Source organism: Pinus tabuliformis, chromosome 7, assembly GCF_031772625.1.
Source record: "Pinus tabuliformis cultivar Carrire ecotype Pingquan chromosome 7, CPIR1, whole genome shotgun sequence".
Lineage (NCBI taxonomy): Eukaryota > Viridiplantae > Streptophyta > Pinopsida > Pinales > Pinaceae > Pinus > Pinus tabuliformis.
Window position 1 is genome coordinate 623,020,686 of NC_142293.1, and position 21,035 is coordinate 623,041,720.

Sequence of the window (21,035 nt, forward strand, 5' to 3'; positions counted from 1 at the left end):
GACTTTCGTCTGGTCTGGATTAAGTAGGTTCATTTTCAATGACTGACGCTTCAGCTGACCACTTGAGCGGGCCAGCTGTATTTTCAACCAACGAAGGACTTGGCACGAGTTTTTTGTATCCAGGAGGAAGCACTACCGGTGAAACCAGGCGATCTTCCAAAACTCTCTTCGCTTCATCTAAGAAGGGACAACGGTGGATGGCGTGACCGCCTTCGCACAGTCTGAAGGGGGATCTTGCTCCCCCTCTTTGTCTTGATCCTTCACTTTCGCTGGTTGACGGTAAGCAATCAACATGGCTATCAGAGGTTGATGCTCCCGAATTGTGCAGACGAGGGGACCAGTCCCTTAGTATCCGGGGAATACAGGGACAATCTCTATGGAAGTGGTCTCCTCTACATATGACACATGGCGATTTAGGCCCGGTCTGTGCTGTGTGTGGGTTTTTGTCAGATGTCTTTTGCTTGCCCCCAGTCGCCTTAGGCTCCTTCTTCTTCTTTTCCTTCTTCTCCGTGGGAGCTTGGCTTTTGCCGGCTCCACCTTTTGAAGATGAAGGATTGGAGGAAGGGTTAGAGGAAGTAGAAGGCTGGTGGGAGGCTCTAGACTCATCTAACTGTTGACTCGACTGCTCAGGAACCATGGTGTTCTGAACTACACTAGTTGAGAATAGCCAAACAGGCAGGCCAATCGTCAGTCCTGGAAGCGACAATGTGGCCATGTGGGGCGCACCAACTTCTCCCCAAGAGGAGAAAGGACCAGGATTTCCATCATGTGGAGTTCCTTGGTTGGGGCGTTCCATGTTCTCAACTTAAAGATCAACGCGGGAATAGGAGGTGATTATGTTCTGTTTAAAATAAATTTTATAACGACGCTTAGACACAACTTGCTTTTTCACTTTTTAAGAGTCGAGAAAAAGCTAAAGATGACTCTAGTCTCCTTCGATGTTTTAACGAGCTCGAAGTGACAAATGCTCGGTTGGACTTTTTCAGTTATAGAGTTTGAAAAAGGCCAAAAGAAACTGCTCTGGAGTTCTAGGCAGAGGGTGTGTCAAACCTTTCGCAAAACCACAGAATACGTTTTACGATACGAGTGGTCGATCTTCATGAATGCTGTGTTCACTGCATTGCGATCAGTAGGGCGGCCGACACGGTTTCCTATGGATAAAGGCTTTGATCCTATAGGGGTCTCCCAATATATACGCGACGGTACGTGGGAGCACAAGTCCGTATTGATACTTATCGCTTCACCGTGGAGGAATCACCCAACCACTCAACGCTAAGATATCACGTTTAACGACGCCGGAACACGTCTCTAGCTTAGACCTCTAGATGTTTGCGTTATGTTTCAATGCGTTGTTATGTAAATTCAATTTATTTTAAGGTTGATCTTGTTTAGCAGTTTGCCTTTATGGATCACCACGAGATGTATAGAAACACTCCTGAATGCAATCTAAGATGATAAGCAAGCTTTTCAATCTTTCAACTTTGAAAACCTTAACTACTGAGGGAGAAGGAAGATAACAACTTTTCACACAGATCATAGAGCACACACTAATGCACTTTCCTAAATCAACATGCAAACTGTCATAATGCACATGCACAATGCAAGTATTTCTTTTCTCTTTCTTAATGTTGATGAAATGCAAAAAGAAAGCTGTTGTATAACTTTGAATTCAATTTCAAGCGAAAGCAAACAAGTTTGTCCAAAATCGAAAGACACCTTACGATTCACTTGTTTCGACACTTAGAAATATATAAATTCAAACCATATAACGAAAGCGACAAACTCAATCAGCTATGAACAGCAAATAAACTAACTCTTAAGATCAGAACGACACTTAATCACAGGTCTAGATCTAAGAGGTCAATGCAAGACTGGTTCACTTTCGTTATGGGAAACTGTAAATGACACAAGAAATACAAAAGAACAAATACAGTTTCTTTATACAACTGAGGCGGAATAATGACAAAGGAAGATGGTTTCAGATAGGCCTACTGACTGGTAACAAACAACAAAAACAAGAGTGAAAACAAGGCAAGACACAGCAGGAAACCCCAGTAGCTCAAGCCAAGACTGGTCCAGCGCAGGTGTAACACTGCCTGTTTGACCTTCAGCGCAGGTAGCCCCTTCAGGAACTGCGCTAAAATGCAGACAGCCTTTGTACAGCCTACAATGAAGAACGAGACTTTCGTCCGTCTTGGTTTCCGGGTCACAGATTGCTCAAAAATTCACAGTTTTTGCTCAAATCAGAAGCTATCAGTCAAGGACACACTAAGGGATGTAAAGGAGGATGAAAAGCTATCACTAAGAGCTTATTAGAGTCCTTTTGGATCAGCTCTTCAAATCATAAACTTGCCCAGAAACTGAGCTAGAGTAGCTGCCCTCTACTTTGTGTTTGATGGATTCAAACACAGTTCGATTCAGTACTCCCTTTGTTTATGAAATGAATAGCAAAAAACCACAAACAACCAACAAGATACGCTCCCCAGCGGAGTCACCAATTTGTTGGGGGGAAAAGTATCTAATGCAGAATGCCTCTATCCCACTCTGAAGGTGATAGTACTTCAGCAACAACTGAATGCAAAGCTATTCAAAGTTTCTTCTTTATGAGATGAGAGAGGGAAGAAAAGGATGATCTACTAATAGTCGATCCAGTCTTCACTCCTTGCTGCTTGCTCCTAGCTCCTTGCCCTTTCATCGGCCCAGCTACACACAGATCCTGTAAAAACACAAGAAAAGGAAACTACAAGAAGCATACATCCATAATCGATTATAGGATTAGCATAAATCAAATATACAAGCATCTATTCATCATAAAGACACATGCATATAGAAGAACTTCAAATACTTTATTGATAATAGAAGTAAAGTTCTGAGAGAGTTACAACCACAGTAGGTCCAATCCAGCAACACCTCCCAGCTGAAAGAAATCTCCTCTTCACCTCCTTCAAGCAAAACACCCAATAGCTCTATACTCAAACCAACAGCACTTCCTTACTTGCACAAAATTCCAGCCTGCCTAGACCTCATGAGAGAGATCTATATATAGGGTTTTGGAGAAAGGATGAGTCATCTTGAGACTGGCATAAAGCTGACTAGTGTCCTCTCCCACTTTAGTTAATCTTTAGTTCTTGAGTCCACTTGGAGAATCTTGCTTCCACTTGGAGATCAAGACCCTCTTACTCATCACTAGGCGAATTCCTTGACCCAAGTGTCAGTTTGGAAGCTTCCTGGGCAGTTGACACCTTGCAGAATGACTGTGCCACTTGGCCAATCTCGCCCAGCGCAGGTAACCTTCATTAGTTTTGACCTTCAGCGCAGGTACAAGGAGGAGCAGTTGGCATTCAGTGCAGATGCTCAGTGGAGCAGCTGACATGATCCAGAAATAGCCTGTTTTTGAGTGTTTTCAGGTGGAGAACTGATTTTCAGTGCTGTGGTTTGCAGACCTTGTTCCTCTAAGGGTAAGAACAACATGTTTAGGGAATTTGGATCGCTCAGATTATTGACATTTCATGCTCCATGCTGTTAGGCACAAAAATGTCTATAACATGGGTAAAGCTTGACACAATCATTTTGGTTAGATTTTGAGAACTTGTTATTTAAAGTAGTTCTCCTATTTTATAAGAGATAAATTTTCAGGGCTTGCATGTCAAACATAGCTACATGGTATTGGTCCATGCATGTAACTTTTTTACACTTTGAGTTTACCACCCAAATTTACACAAAAACTGAACCCAAATTCACACAAATTTACGAAGCAACTGAACTGAATAATTCACACAAAAACTGAACCCAAATTCACACAAATTTACAAAGTAAACTAAGTAATTCACACAAAAACTAAACCCAAATTCACACAAATTTGCGAAGTAACTGAACTGAAATGTTTCTGTTATTAACTATGTACTATTGAACTAAATAATTCACACAAAAACTCAACCCAAATTCACACAACTTTACGAAGTAACTGAACTGAATTGTTTATGTTATTAACTATTTACCATTGAATTGTTTTTGTTATTAACTATTTACTATTGTCAGGCATGAAACTATAGATTTATGCAACCTAAATTCACACAACCATTCCATTATTCACGAATCCATAAATCGCACCCAAATTCACACAAATTTACAAAGTAATTGAACTAAATTGTTTCTGCTATTAACTATTTACTATTGAATTGTTTTTGTTATTAACTATTTACTATTGTCATGCATGAAACTGTAGATTTATGCAACTTAAATTCACACAACCATTCCATTATTCACGAATCCATAAATCGCAGTTAGAGAGGCAACCCAAAAATTAATCCAACCATGAAATAAACCATAAAAAATTAGTAATAATTCAATACAATTCATATATACATTTAGGAATACTTATCTGTCTGGAATTGTTCAACAATTAGTTGTAGAAGAGGGAAGTAAGATCACAACCATATAATCAAAGATCAATCACAGTTCATATTTTACTCGATCACTCGCTTCATCATTAACATTATCACTATTTCACTTGATCGCATGATCCATTGTTAGTAAGATCTTTGTTTCACAATAGACCACACATAAGGGTATGTAGGTGTATTGTTTTACTGTCCATAAGCATCCCTGAAATATAATCTCTCTTCATGAGTATAATTGATGGCCTTTACTATATTGGAGCTAAGAAGTTGTTAAACTGAAGATTAATTTTTTCAAAGGATAGTGAGTAATTTCACTACCTTCTTTTATATATCTTCCTCCTAGACCTGTAGTTGTTCCTGGATGATAGGTACAGACAAAACAACATGATGCACTTCTTGTCTTCACATTATTGTTTGTCAAGTCTATGCTTCGAACAAGACATAATAGATCTTTTGACGATACAAAAAAAAAACTTAATACTTGGTGAATAATCTGAAGAAGTGCCTTGGTGTTGTTGTGCACAAACTTATGGACAAGAACAAGAAAGTGAAAGAGAGCTGTAAAATTGGTTAGAACATAGATTTGCTACTAATCACTAGATCCATAACTAATGCTCCCACAGTGTTCGTAGATATAATCATTCCTTCAAATAATGATCCTCATATGTCTTGAGTTATTTTTGTTTTATTCCACCTTCCATGGCGTTGATTTGTTATGTGGAAGAAATTTTCTGATGAAGGCTGCTAAATTAACATGGAGCTTGCCACTGACTTGTCCTCTGGTCTCGGGACCACATCCCAAACACTATTACAAACTATGGAGTCACACTCCTCCACCATGGCATCAACCCAAATCAGTTGTTGCACTACTTCCTTAAAGGAAGATGGCACTGTCACAACACATTCACCCATAAGAGCCATTTATCAAGTGTACCTCTCAGGTGACCTCCTTTGCCTATGCTGAAAAGTGGGTGCTCCCACATTCTCCCATGCATCATCTAACAATCTATCAGCCTCTCTGGTTCACTTTCTTCCCTCTCTGGAAGACTCTTCTTGAGTGGATGTCTCCACTCCAGGATCCTCTACATGTGGCTGCTCCACATCAATCTGAGGCTCCTCAACCTTAGGAGCTAAAATCTCCTCATCTGCATGTAGCTAAGGCTCCCTCTCAAGGAAACTCGCATGGCCTTCTCCTCATCAAATCTAACATCCCTACGAACCACTGTCATCCTGTTGGTCAGCAATTACACCCGATAATTGTGAGGTGTATTAGTGTACCCCACAAATATCCCCAACTTTGTTGTTGGCTCAAGCTTCTTCCGTGCATCTTTGGTCACATTGAAATATACCGATGACCCAAAAATCCTGAAGTGACCAACATTTGGCCTCTTACCAGAATAAGCCTCCTCTAGTGTCTTCATCTCAAGTATCTAATTTGGGCTATGGTTCTAAACATAAACCATTGTGTTGCATGCCTCAACCCACAAGTGTAGTGGTAGACCATGATCATGCAACATCGCCCTTACTGCCCCTACTATGCTTATGTTCTTCCTCTCAACGACCCCACTTATTGAGGGTTATGGGGTGTCGTCAACTCCCGTTTAATCCCTTCTGCTGCACATAAGTTCTTAAACTCATTTGAGACATACTCACCACCATTATCACTCCATAGAGCTTTAACCTTCTTGCCCAACTCTTTCTCCACCAATGCTTTAAACTCACAAAACTTTGTGAAAGTTTGATCATTTTTCTGCATGAAAAATATCCAACATTTACAATAATAGTCATCAACAAATATAACATAACACTTGTGTTTGGTCGTGGATGTTGTCGATAATGGTCCACACCTATCTGAATAGACTCACTCTAGAATAGCCTCTGCTCGACTGTCTCTGTCGTGAAAGGAAGACTTGGTGTATTTTCCCAAAGTACACCCCTTGCATGTATCAACTTGCTCAAGCATACCTTTGGGAAGATCGGTAGAGATCTGCTGCAATATCTTCAAAGCCCCATGATGCAAGTGGCCCAATCGCCTATGCCACAACTCGCCAACGTCTCAGCTCTGCACCCTTTCTGCTTTTGTGCTCAAAGCAGCACACTCCTCTACCTCCAGCTTATAGATATTCTTCACCCGAATCCCTATCTTCTTTACTTGACCCATGGCTATGTGTTGAAGGAACTTCTTTCCTTTCGAGAAGATCACATCATAGCCTCTATCCTCAAGCATGGCAACGGATACCAAGTTTCTTCAGCCCGGGCACATGCATAACATTCTTCAAGGTGAGTGAAGCCCCATGCTCCCTCTAAAAAGTAATCATGCCTAATCCAGTAACACTATACTTCCTATCATCACCCCTCTCGATATGCATCTGGAGATATTTCTCCTCCACGTCACTAAATAACTGTTTATCTCCAGTCATGTGGAATGGAGCTCCACTGTCTAAGTACCATAAACTTCCCATCATTGATGACACCATGCACGCAATGAGGTAAAAGTCCAATTCGAAATGATAGGTCAAATCCTCACCCGCCGCTCCTCCTGAGGACTTCTTCTTGGACTTCTTGAGTGGACAATTTGTACCAAAATGGCCCAGCTCATGACAATGAAAGAACTTAACTTTCATTATGTCTTTCTTCTTACCTCCATGATAAGAATCCGATTTGGAATGGGAAGCTTTTCCTTTCCCCTTCTTTGCCTTAATTGCTAAGGCACAATTCTCTTCATCATCAGTATATGATGAAGAGCCATCCCTAGTGTTCCTCATGATCTCCTCCTACATCAAATCTAACCACATTCGTTCCCAATCCGGCAACTTCTCCCGACCATTGATAGAGTCCTGATAACTATGCCAACTCTTTGAGAGCCCTAGAAGAGTAAGACTCACCATATCATCCTCAACAACCATTATTCCAACACTTCCAAGTTCATCATGACACTGAGTGAACTTGGTCAAGTATTTTGGAATCATCTCTCCTTTCTCCATTTTGATTTTTTGAAGTTTATCCTTCAGTGCCAATTTCCTTTGGTCACTGTTGTTCTGATACAAGTTCGTCAATGGTTTCCACATAGCATACGGAGTTTCCTTTCCATGGAGACTCGAGACAATGTGGTGTAGAACTCCCTCAAGGAGTATCCACCTCACCTTCGCCACACACTTCTATTCAACCAAATTTTGTGCATCCAATGTTGTTGGCTTAGGAATTTCTTGATCAATGAATTCCTTCAAGCCATTGTCCTCTAGCACAACCTCTATTATGTCCCTCCAGGCTATAAAATTTGAGTTTCCTTATAAGGCATATTTGAGCCGCAAGCCGTAGAATTCCATCTGTCGATCCTGAAGTATGTATTGCAAATTCAAATTTCACCTGTAACCCAAAACTCAAAAATTTGAAATCTCCTCTAGTATATTGTTATCAACTCCGATACCATGTAGAATTATCATGTAGAATCACAAGCTCATGCAATGTACTAAAGCATAGGACAATAATCTACTTCTAATTTCAACCAACGGAATCCAATAGATCAATGAAAAAAATATGAACAAGAAGAAGATAAATCAATGGCACATAACATAATAAGTATCTGGGGAAAGCCTCAGCTGAAAACCCCCACTCTGTATTGCATTAAATCAGAATCGAAGATGATAATACAATGCTTGTTCTCACTAGAACAATTCTACACAAGTATGCTCAATTCTCTCAACTCACAAGCCAGCTCTTGGCCAACACTTAGCCAATTTTGTAGCTCTCCAAGCCCCTAATCTCTCTTTCCTAATTCCTAGGATAAATAGCCCATATTTAAAGGGAATTCATGATTCCAAAACTGCGCAATCCAAACATAGGATCAATCTTTGATGCATGCATGATATTTAAACTCCAGTAAATAATACCATTGATAGTACATTGTCCCTGCACTCTAGTCTCAACTAGGCCTTTCTCTGAACTGACATGCATGAGTTTATCATGAGGGCATATTCAAATAATTGGAGTATCACTAGTGGATGCATTAGTGCAACAACTGACTATTAGTCTTCTATTAGTTCCACAAATAGTTTGGAACTAATTTAACTTAACTTAACTCAGTAAATTGAGTGATATAATTTCCAACTCAATTTAAACGCATACTGGACTCCTAAAACTTAGGGAGAACATATGCATGACTATAGAAAGACTTCCAACATGAAATTCCTAAGCTAATTAAGTTAATTAAACTTAATTAACTATTTACACGTTTTTATGAGAATAGAATTCGATTTTAATTCTCAGTTTAATTCAAGGACAAATTGAACTGGAATTTCTTGTTTCCATTTCTCAACATTCTTCTCCTCATCTTAACCATCAAATTCTATTGTTTAAACTTGTTTCTAAGCTTCCAATAGGTAGAGTGCATTTCTTGAGCTCAAAGCTTGATATTTCTTGGAAATTGTGCCCTGAATTATCAAGTTTTTCTCTTGAGTGCACTTCTTCACCATGAAGAATTGTGCCTCCACTTAAGTGCATTAGGAAGACAAGAAGCATCTTCCTTCAACCCTTCGGGATGCGCCAGTGAGCCCTCCTTGACTTTGACTGCATGAGCCCATTATGAAGGCCTAAAGACTTGTCAACCTATTCCTTCGTCCCTTCGGAGTGCGACAATGCGCCCTCTTTCTCTCCTTGAGCACATGGTGAAGGTTCGAAGATCCAACAACTCACCCCTTCAACCCTTTGGAGTGATCCAGTGTGCCCTAGATGATTTTTTCGACTTGCTTTAATGCATGAGTGCACTACAAAGCCTTGAATGACCTTGTCCACCCCTTTCATGCTTTGAAAGTGTGACCTCCTATTTTTCATGATTATTTTTTTGTGCATGCAAGTTATTTTATGTTGCCATTCATATATTTTCATGTCCATTCATATGTGATGGCTCTTTGTACATAATTTATAAGTATTTATGCATAAGTAGGTTGATTAAGATAATATTGTCATTATGAGTGTGGTGCCCCAAATAGGTGCTTGTGCTACAAGTATTCTCACTCTGTGGTCATTTGTTGGAGCCCTGTCACCTTGCAAAGTGGCATCCAAAGAAACTTCAGAAGCAAGCATTGGTGAACCTGTAGAAGTTACAAAGACAAATATTTCCATATATGCCAATACAAAGTTCTTTATTGATAAGGATTTAGAGGTCAAATGGAGCAGGATATACAACACATTCATGCAATAAAAGTTTACTAAGAACTTAGAATATTTTCATGCGTACATTAACATCAAGAAGTCTAGTATGCATATGATCGCATGTAGATTCCCTCTCATGGCATGTGTGGAGGTGATTGAATGGATCATTACACATATGTATGACTCTCACCTTGTGCTATGCAGTGAGAGTGGTGGTAAGCTCGCCACCTATTTTGGTGAAGACATGCAGACATATTATAAGATACTCATGCCCAATGAATATGCAAATGACAACTTCTACATGAGATGGCAAACCCTCGACACTAGTGATGTTATAAAATCATGGTGTTGAGAGCCTACCAAGTTTCACCATCGCCCATCCACAATCTATCCGATAAATATTCTCAAATATGTATTGATTCAGGTGGATATTGGTGGCCACCCACCTATTCCACTTAAACCCCCACCATTATTTCTTTCATTTTTTCAGTTTCCTTATTTGTAGCACAATTTACTATTTTTGGTAGTTTTTCAAGTCCTGAACTTCTAGAGCCGTTTTAAGGTCCTAAACGACATTATTTGGGAAAACAGGGACCAAAATGGGTTGTTGAGCGATGTTAGTCAATAAAAAGTTGTAGTCCTTGGATAGATGTTTCTAACGAGATATTTTGCATGTCAAACAAAGATCGTATGCCAAATTTACGAACCCGAGAAGCTGATGTACCAATTTACCCAAACGGGGCCCATATTTTGGCGCTTCATCTCCTAGGGTTAGGTTTTTGGATGTTTAGGGTTTTCCATTGTTTCTCAATAATAAATAGGCCTTTGAGCCTCATTGTAACATAGTTTAGAGGCATGTAGCCACCACAACTCTTCTCAGAGATAAGTTATCATCGCCCAAGCTAGTCTTATTTCCATTCTATTTGTAAGCATATTTCAGTATTTGATATTAATGAAATAAAGTGTTCTTTCTACTGCATCTTTGTATTTATAGTTATATTTGTAATTTTTTGCGTTCTTATTTCAATCCAGATCAGTGGTATCAGATCGGTCTACTCTTTCTCTGTTTTTCTTTGCATGTCCCCAATGAGGTCAGGATATGAGGAGTTAGGGCTCGATCTGGTTGAACCTTGGCAAGATCAGCCTCGCAAACCCCAACATTCGTCCACGGGGGAAGAAAATAAAGACGAGGGTGCAGGAGATCCTATCAAAATATTGCTTGAGGAGGCCCTTGAGAAACAAAGGAACGTGATGATGGATAACTTTTCCCTGATCCTTCAACGGTTGCCCATCGCCAGCGCATCCACATCCAGCATCCACTCTAGAGGCTCCACTCCTTTTAAGGTACAATTAAACTTTGACATTCCCATATTTGAGGGCCAAATAGATGCAGACGTCGTAGATAAATGGTTAAGTTTGCTAGAAGGATATTTTTTTGTTCATGATTTTTCCAGCCGAGAAAAGATTACTTTTTTTCTTCTCAAAACCACCCCCCACGTCAAGGACTGGTGGGAAACCTACTACGAGCATAAGGATGAAAGTACGACCTCACTTTTTTCAGTCGCACCCACTTGGAATTCATTTTGGGATGCTAGCAAGGAGTAGTACTACCATGTCGGGAGCTATGAGGATAAATACATAAAGTGGACAACGTTACGGTAGGGAAGGGACCAAGACATGTCGAAGTTTACCAATGTTCTTCATACCCTTCGCATGAAGTTGGGTATCAAGGATTCTAAGAAACATTTGGTACTAAAGTACTGCAGTTGCCTGCATAGGTACATCCAGGATGAGATGGAGTTCCTGGACATCTCCTCGCTCGGCACAGCGAACCGATACACCGTCAAGATCGAGCAAAAGTTTAAACAAAAGAAGCGATACTTTGGATCTGTGAATCCAAAGTCAGGGAAAGGTGCCCTCAAACCACAGAACAAAGGACAAATCCAAGGCGGGGCAACCTAGGACAACCTGCCAAAGCCGCAATAAAAGAACAACACCACGAAGTCGAAGGACAGGAGAAAGTGGTTTGAGTTCCATAAGAGCTCCACTCACAACACAAGTGAGTGTTGGTCCAAGAAATCACTGGTGGCCGAGCTGAAGGCTTCGGAATTAGATGCATGTTCTGTATCTGAGTCAGAACTTGACAAGGGGAATGACCAAAGAGAGGAATATTATCGATGCAGATCCCAACGCCACCATTGCCACCACAAAGATCTAGAAGGAGGAACCCGAAGATCCAAAGGAGGGCGAGCACCTCTTCCTCTCCCCAATGTGGGTAAAGGCTTCCCCACTAAAGCGAGAACCAAAAGAACCTCATTTTGGTAGAGGTCGTGAAGTGGTTAGGCTTACCGACCACAACACACCCACAACCATACACCATCAGGTGGCTTCACCAAGGACAGGATCTTCTTATGAGCTAGCAGTGTCGCCTTCCATACAACATCAAGCCCTTCACGGATGAGGTATTATGTGATGTTGCTCCCCTTAATGTTTGTGATGTATTATTAGGCCAACCATACTTCTGGAAGCGATATTATGTGTATGAGTCAAGACCTCGTGCCATTATTGTTACTTTGGGAAATAAGTTGTACATAATACCAAAGGTAGCACCACCTACCGCCATCTCTTTGGTTACTGCAAAACAATGTAGTAAGCTCATTTCAAAAACTAGGAAAATTGTCTTCCTGATGATCAGCCCTCGAGGAAAGAAGAAGATGGTGGCCATGACCTCCAGACAAGGCCCCTCTACATGACAACAACAAATGGACAAGGTCGTGGAGGAGTACGAGGACATCTTCACCTCCCCCGCAGGGGTGCCTCTGCACTGTCAGGTCAAGCATGTGTGGTCAATTTAGTGATGTCTAAATTGCAACTTTTAAATGTCAACCCGGGGCTCGTAAGCTGATGAAGTGAGGTGTACTATATGTACTTAGATAACCGTTTTCTTAATCTTTTGTCATTTTTAGCTTTTTAAGTTTGTTTTCGAATGTATCTTTCCTACTGTGATGTGATGGAAGTAATAAAGCAAGTGAAATGTGGATGATTGTGGTGATCTCTAAATGATTTCTTCAAAACTTGAAAAGTATTCTACAAGAAAGCTTGAACAACAACTGCAATAAAATCAAAGCTTAAAATCAAATAAAGGACTAATGGCATCGGCCCAGTATCTCTGCTGCTGATGAAAATGAAAATGAAATCTATATTAACTCAATTAAAAGCAAGAACAACTACTTTACACTACTTTACACTATTTTAACTCTTCATTTAAATCTAATCAATGTGAAATTTAAGTGAGACAAATCACACTATTTTAACCTTTTCTTAATCATGTGAGAACAATTATGAACTGGTCAGTAATGTGAGTCTTAAAGCAAAATAAACCAAGCTGCACTAAGTGATATTTTGGCTCCAATAAAGTTAGTTGATTATAGAAAAAGAGCCATCAATAAATGAACAACTTGATAACTACTGAGCAGAAAGTAAAGTGCAAGTTAAAGAAATGATACTAATGAAAATCAAACTGCAGAAAAATAAAGGTCAGCAGCCTAGACAAGATGATCACACATGCCACTAGTTATGAAAAGAAAAGAAAGAAAATTGTCCCGGGATTGCCTAAGAAACCTGCATAACACACTGATTAGTCATGAACAAAAGTGCAGAAATGTAAATGAGCAGAATTCAAAGTTTATGTACAGCTAATATACATGTTGAAAAGAAATAAAAACGCAGCAATTAAAAGACATCTGTACAACTATTATACATGAAACAAGAAAGAGAAATGCAGGAAATTAAAGATTACTATATAGGGCTTCAGCAAACAGGGGCCCTCTGCCTACTTCAGCCGGTTCAAGGAGCAGTTATACGCTTAAGTGTAAAATAGTCTTCTCATGTATTGACAGCAAATGTAAAAGTACAGTGGGGAGCTCAAAATTACAAAGCGATTACAACAACGACTAACTATCCAGCGTTCAAAGACGCTTTATTTATAACAGAGGAAAGCAAACTAACTTAACGAAAACTAAGCTATTCAAGCATCTGTGTAAAAACACGTAATCTTGTTGCGTCCTCGGATTTAGGCAACGGTCGTTGTGGGCATTCAATCTGCTGTTGGATTCATGTTTCCCACTGTCTTCGTGGCTGAGGAAGATGCCACCTGTTCTTCACGTGCTCCAAAACAGAACACGCAGAGCCGTGCCACCGCCAATGACTTCTGTTGACCGTATTTGCCTCCTCGTTGACCACGGGTTTTTATGACCGGTTTGGGTGAGCTGGAAGGACACACACCATGTCCTTGGTTCCACGAACTTGCCCATGTGGCTCTTCTTCCCGGGGGACACCTGGAACATATCATTTAATAAAACAGCTGCGGAATCCAAGGTTGGCTGCGGAAACTGGGATCAGCTGCGGAAACCCTGTGTGAGCTGCGGAAACACAACACTTTGAACCAAAATTCTAAACCAACAATAGTCATTAGCATAATTAGCAAACCATGTAAAAAGTCCTAAAATACAATGATTTGAGCAATTTGATGGAGGGAATGAGTGGCAAAAGAAGGAAATGAATAGGAAAAGGAGGCTGAGAGGATGTGTAAAGAAGTGCAGGTTTGAGGCTCAACATACCCCCACTATGAAGGTGTTGCATGTCCTCATGCAACCAAAACTTTGTCATTGTTTTTCAATCCATGTGCTCAGATGCTTCTGCCAAAACATCTAGCCTTCTTCTCTTTCTCCTTGCTGCCAAAATTGTCCTTGGTTTTCTGACTAAACACCTGAATTTCAAATTGATCAATGCCCTGCTCAGCTTCTTACATTTTCTCTTCAATTTTTTGTTCTTCTTCTGCCAGAGTCCTAAGTGAAGCATGGTATTGTCATGGACAATTTTGTCCACCTTGCTTTGTTCTTTCAATGCTTCGTTTTCTTGTTTAATATGTCGGTTCAGGACTTCTAGCTCAAACACCTCCTGTTTTAAAGATTAGACCTGTTCATCAAGAGGCAATATAGTGCTTGGACCTGCAACTGATTGCTCCAAGGTCTCCAAATAATTGTATACCTCCTGCTGGTCAGGGTCAATTTCAGGTGTTCTTCTTGGGCTATGTTCAAAATCAAATTCTGTTTGAGGTTCTGGCTGAAAGGGACTCTCTTCACGTGGAGGAGTGGACTCAACACGTGGAGGACTCGACTCAAGGTCAAGCTGAGTTGGAGCCTTTTCAGGTGTACCTTCTCCCAAATCAATGAAATGTGATTGTTTTTCTTTAGTCACACCCATTTTTTCTTTAAGTCTACTGCTTCTTCTCACTTGTGCACTAGTGCTCTTTTGCTGGGCACTCTGTTTTTCTTTCTGTTTCTTCTTTGAGAGGGCAGCAGCTTGAAGTTGTGCTAGTCTATCAGCCAAGGTTTGAGAGTCTTCTTCTGCTGAAGGTTCAGGTGATGGATATGATTCTTGAACAATTGTTTTCCCTTTATCATTTTTCTGTTTCTTGGTTTTATCTCCCTCTTCCTCTTCTTCTTGAGCAATTTCTTGAGTTTCTACTGTAGGAGGATCTTGGGCTGCAACATCTCTTTCTCTTCTCCTACTTCTTTTTGGGATTCTAGGGGAACTGCTAGAGGCTTCAGTCACCTCTTGGAAATGGTTTCTGATTAGAAACTTTTCCCATGTATCCTTGTTATTCTTCAATTGCTCTTCTATGAGAATTCTAATGAACTCGTGATGATACAAGTGGGGTTCAATATGGCCTACATGCTTTTGGATAGTGGAACTCATTTTCTTTAGGCTTGCTAACAGAAAGTAGGGTAAATTGAGGGCATGGCCTTCCATGAAATTCATCATAATCCTTGCATGGTACATATACATAGTGCCAAAGCGGCCCTCACATGTGATAAACTTTTGAACAAGTAATAACAATGCAGTCCATTCTTCCTTAATTACATGCACAGGAATCCCTTTAGTGAATATTGAAGTGTCCATACCTGGGTTCTTAAGCATGTCTTTCCATCCCTGATCTTCCAGCCCTCTGTTCTTAAACCATCTTTCTCCCTCCTGAGGTAGATTGGTTGCTGTTGCTATGGTGTTCTCTATTATTGTGAATTTTAGGTCCCCTATTTCCACGGTGTGTCCATTGAAGGATCGAGCAAATGCTTTCGTTACCTCCTTATTATACCCTCTGAATTTTTTAATAAACTTCAACCACTTTTCTTTCTTTAATGCTTTCTTCGTCTGTGGATACCCTTCTAAATACTTCGGACCCTCAGGTTCAGCTCTAAGCAGCTTCCCCATCTTCGGCTCTCAACTTCGGCTGAAGCTTTGACTGTGTGTGGATGCTCAAGGAGGATGCTCACGGGAAGAAAACAGGTGGATTACGGCTGCAAGTGGAGTAGCCGTAACATAATGCAAGGTGTATTGCAGAACTGTAATCGGGGTTTGAAACAGAGCTGTGGAGTTTGCAGTGGAAATGAGAGTGGAAATGGTGTGAGTACGAGGGAGTAGAAGACAAACACGAGAAATGAGTTCAATGCATGCGGAAATGGAGTGATAAGTGGACGGAATAACGGCCGAATCCTTTAGAGTCGGGTGGCTTACGCACACGTCTCAGCGTTGGCTGCGGAAATGATGGTAAGGAGAGCCGTGGTACATTGGGTTACGTCACAGAGGTACGGCCAGTAATGGAGGAGCAGCCCCATTTCAAGTTTTGAATTAATGATGATTAGGGGACCGTTAGAAAGGTATGAGGTGGATGAAGCATTATCGTGGAGGAGGAGTGGGATGATCTTGCCGAATCATTGCATTTAGTGGCTCTTTCCACGATTTAATAACTATGCATAAAATGACATTAAATTGTTGTTTGGAAAAGATTTTGATCATACCTTCATAAGTTTTCCATTTGTTGATTAAGGTTGCTGACCCATTATTGCTTTCTGATCTTGCAGATGCCTCATATCCTTGCTGCCCTTGGTGGTGATGATACCTCTGACTGTGATTTTTGAAAACAGAGTAATCCTGGTTGTAGAGACAGAGTGTGCTGGCTGCGGAAATCGTTTCTGGCTGCGGAAACTGGTTTGAGATGCGGAAATGGTTTCCAGCTGCGGAAACTAAAACAAAACCCTTCTGACTGTACAAAAAATAGTTAGAGAAGACTTAACTAAATGAAATAGTCCTGAGAGGGACTTCACTGGTGGAAATGAAATGAGATGAATGAAATGGAATGAGATGGAAGTGAAGTGGAGTGAAGTGGAATGGAGATGAAGATGGAAATGACAAGTGGAGTGAATATGGAGAGGAAGAGAGATTTTTTTTTTTTTGGAAATATAGAGTGTCAGGTGTCCCTGATTTTCACTCTACATTTCCTGTATAATACTGCCAATCTATGATTGGTTTTTCAGGCTTATACAAAAGATTTTTTTTTCCTTTTTTTTTATCTTTTTTTTTCTCTTTTTTTTTTCCAACTGAAAGAAACAAAGACTAGGCTGATGGAGGAGAAGAATTCTTCTCCACCAGCTTCATTGCAGAATTTTCTTGAAGCATTTTGACAAAGTCCTCTTTTGAGAGTGGCTTATGATAAATTTTCAATCGGTGGCCATTCACAATGAGAGGAGTTTGAAACTCATCAATAGTCTTGACTCGAACTGCTCCATTGCTAAAGACTTCATCAATCTCATATGGTCCAAGCCAATGAGTCTGAAATTTTCCTTTGAAGTCTTTAAACTTGGAATCAAACAGTAACGCCCAATCTCCCTTTTGAAACTTTCTCTCTTTGATATATCTGTCATGCCATTTAATTCTTTGGTGCTGAACTAGATCAGTCCTTAAGATTGCATCTTGTCTTATTTCATCTAGCTCATTCAGCTGCTCCATTCTGTGCTTTTGGGCTTCTGATAGATTCATCCCCAACTGAACTGCCATCTTGAAGGTCTTGACTTGAAACTCAATGGGGAGCAAGACTTCTTTCCCATAAACAAGTTCATAGGGAGAATGTCCTGTTGTGTTCCTCCATGTAGTTCTATAGGCCCATAAGGCTTCAGGAAGCCTTTCTGCCCAATCTCTTCTGTGGAGATGAACAGTTTTGGTGATGATGCTCTCAAGAACTTTATTTGTAGATTCCACTTGACCATTTGCTTGCGGATGGTATGGAGTAGATTTTCTGTGCTTGATTTTGTATTCTTCCATCAGCTTCTCCATCAAGTTAGATGTAAATTGACTTCCCTGATCTGTCACAATTTCTCTTGGGACACCAAAACGAGTAAAAATATCCTCAAAAAGAAATTGAACAACCGAATTTTCAGTGGCAAAAGGCAATGCCTTGGCTTCTACCCATTTAGTAACATAATCAGTGCAAACCAATATATACTTCTTTTGTCTAGATGGTGGATTAATAGGTCCAACGAAATCTAAAGCCCATTTTTCAAAGAGTTCGATGAGTACCTGTGGTTGTAATGGCATTTCATTTGAAAGAGTTGGTCTCCCAACTCTTTGGCAACTGTCACACCTTCTAACATATTGTTTTGCATCTTTGAAGAGAGAAGGCCAATAATATCCCAAAGAAAGGATTTTATAGGCAGTCCTCTTGTCAGCAAAGTGTCCACCGCACGGTTCATCATGACATGCCTTAAGGATGTCAGGCATTTCATCTTCCCGAACACATCTTCTGATCACACAATCTAGCCCTGTTTTGAACAATTCATTAGAAATCCATGAATACTTTGAACTTTCCTGAATGATTTTCCTTTTCTCATTAGGAAATAAATGTGGAGGTAGCTTCCCTGTAACCAAATAGTTAGCAATGTCTGCATACCAAGGAGTTTTAGTAGTTACTGCAAACAAATATTCATCTGGAAACTTATCCTCTACAGGAGAATCTTCGTTAGTATTTTGGATTCTAGACAAGAAATCAGCTACTGTATTTTGTTTTCCTGGTCTATCTAACACAGTAATATTGAATTCTTGTAAAAGTAAAAGCCATCTTGTAACTCTGCCATTAGTAACAGGTTTGTTCATGAGATATCTAATTGCAGAATGATTAGTATGGACAAAAGTTTCATAGCCTGTTATATAATGTCTAAACTTGTTGATTGCATGAACAACGGCTAAGAACTCTTTTTCAGTCACAGTATAATTTAACTCGGTGGGAGTCAAATTTTTACTGGTGTAGTAAATGGCGTAGGGAATTAAATCCTTTTGACCCAACACAGCTCCTAGAGCTGTATCTGAAGCATCTGTAGAAATATGGAAAGGAAGTTTCCAATTTGGCCGTCTCAAAATGGGTGCTTCAGATATTCTTGTTTTTAAAGTCTCAAATGCAGATTGACAGTCAGGATCCCAATTGAATTCACAGTCTTTTGTAAGTAATTTGAAAAGCGGAGATGCTATCTTAGTGAAGTTTTCAATAAATCTTCTATAATATCCAGTAAATCCAAGAACTCTAACATCTTTCTGACAATTTGGAATAGGTAACTTGGAGATGACTTCAACTTTTGATCTATCAACTTTAATTCCATCTCCTGAAATATGATGTCCTAAAACAATCCCTTCAGTAAACATCATAAAGCATTTTTCATGACTTAATGAAAGATTTGTTTCTTTACATCTTATAAGGACTTTTTCCAAATTTTCTAATGCCTCTTCAAATGAGTTACCATAAACTGTAAAATCATCCATATAGACCTCTACACAATCATGAATTAGATCAGAAAAGATTCCTAGTACTGCCCTTTGAAATGTTGCGGGTGCATTACATAATCCAAAAGGAAGTACTCGATAAGAAAAAGTCCCCCATGGACAGGTAAATGTGGTCTTGTCCTGATCTTCAGGTGCTACCTGAATCTGATTGTAACCACTAAAACCATCCAAAAATGAGAAATACTTTTTACCTGCTAAAGTATCTAATACTTGATCAATAAAGGGTAAAGGAAAGTGATCCTTCAAAGTTGCTTTGTTCAATTCCCTATAATCAATGCAAACCCTCCATTTACCATTCTTTTTAGGTACTATAACCAAAGGAGAAACCCACCGGCTATCTGAAATGGGGTAAATGAAGTTTACATTAAGTAACTTTTGGAGTTCTTCTTTCACTATCTCCCTAAGGTTTGGATTCATCCTTCTTTGAGGTTGTCTGATTGGTCTACTATTTTCCTCAATGTAGATATGATGAATGCAAGTCTTAGGGTCAATACCTTTCATATCAGTATACTCCCATGCAAATGCAGTAGAATGTTTTTGCAAGATTTTGGTTAGCTTTCCCTGTTGTGATTTTTCCAAGTTTCTGTTGATATTCAATGTTTTTCCTGGAAAAATCTCAATGGCAGAACTACCAAACTCTTCCATAGAGAAAAGAGACATTTGTCTAGATGATAGACACTCAATGTCAGAATCCAACTGAAATTGTGTGTGGTCATATTCTGAAGATGGTTCAAAGTTTTCTAATGTGTTCAGAATTTGACTATCTTCACTAATCTCAGAAATGGTAAAGACAGGTTGTATAGTATCTTCATCATCAACCCACTCATTATCTCCTATTTCTGTAATTTCTTTTGCTGGAGGATACAGATTAAACTTCTTTGTCGAATTACCATTAGAAATATACATATCCCCAGACCTACAACTTATGAAAGCATCAGCTGTGGCTAGCCAAGGTCTTCCTAAAATAAGAGGATGTCCTCCTAGATTACTCTTGGGAATTAAAATCATGAAATCCACTGGATATTCCCAAGAGTCTAGGGATACTGGAATGTCTTCTAATACACCATCTGGTTTAATAATTGATTGATCTGCAAGTTGCAATAAAGTAGGTGTAAAAAGAAGATTAGGAAGTTTTAGTTGTTCCATAGTCTGTCTACTCATGATGTTGATAGCAGCCCCTAAATCAATCAAAGTATTTGGTATTTCTACCCCATTGATATGTGTTTTGACAATTGGACTACCGAGATCTACATATTTCTGCATAGTAATTTTTCCCATCATGATATCTGCAATTTTTCCTACCAGGTGGATCCTTCTGGTATCTCTTGGTTTCCTTCCTGGTCTTTTAAAACTCAACTCCTTTATTGTTTTTGCTAGAATAGGAATCTCTTTAATGGCTTGTAACAAGGGAATCTTGATACAGACATTCTTCAATTCATCTAAAAAATTATAGTCAGGCAACCAAATTTGTTTTTCCACTCCTTTGTCAATTTGTAATCTTTCAGGAAAAGGAGGTGTGGATAAAGATGCAGGTTGCTCAACTATGGGAGTTGTGGGGGTTAATTCTTTTTCTTTTTCTTTTTGAGTGTTTGGGTTTTGAAGAGATGCTTCAGAACCCTTATTGGCTTCAAGAGACTCTTCCTCAAAAATGCTTTGCTTTTGAGCATTTATAGAAGGTTTATCTAGGACTCTACCTGATCTGAGTTGTACTTCATTGAGAGGAACAATCATATAGGTAGGAAATTGTTGTCCTTCCATCATGTAAGCATTTTGAGGGTTTTTATTATTGGGGTTTGGCAATGGCTGAGAAGGAAG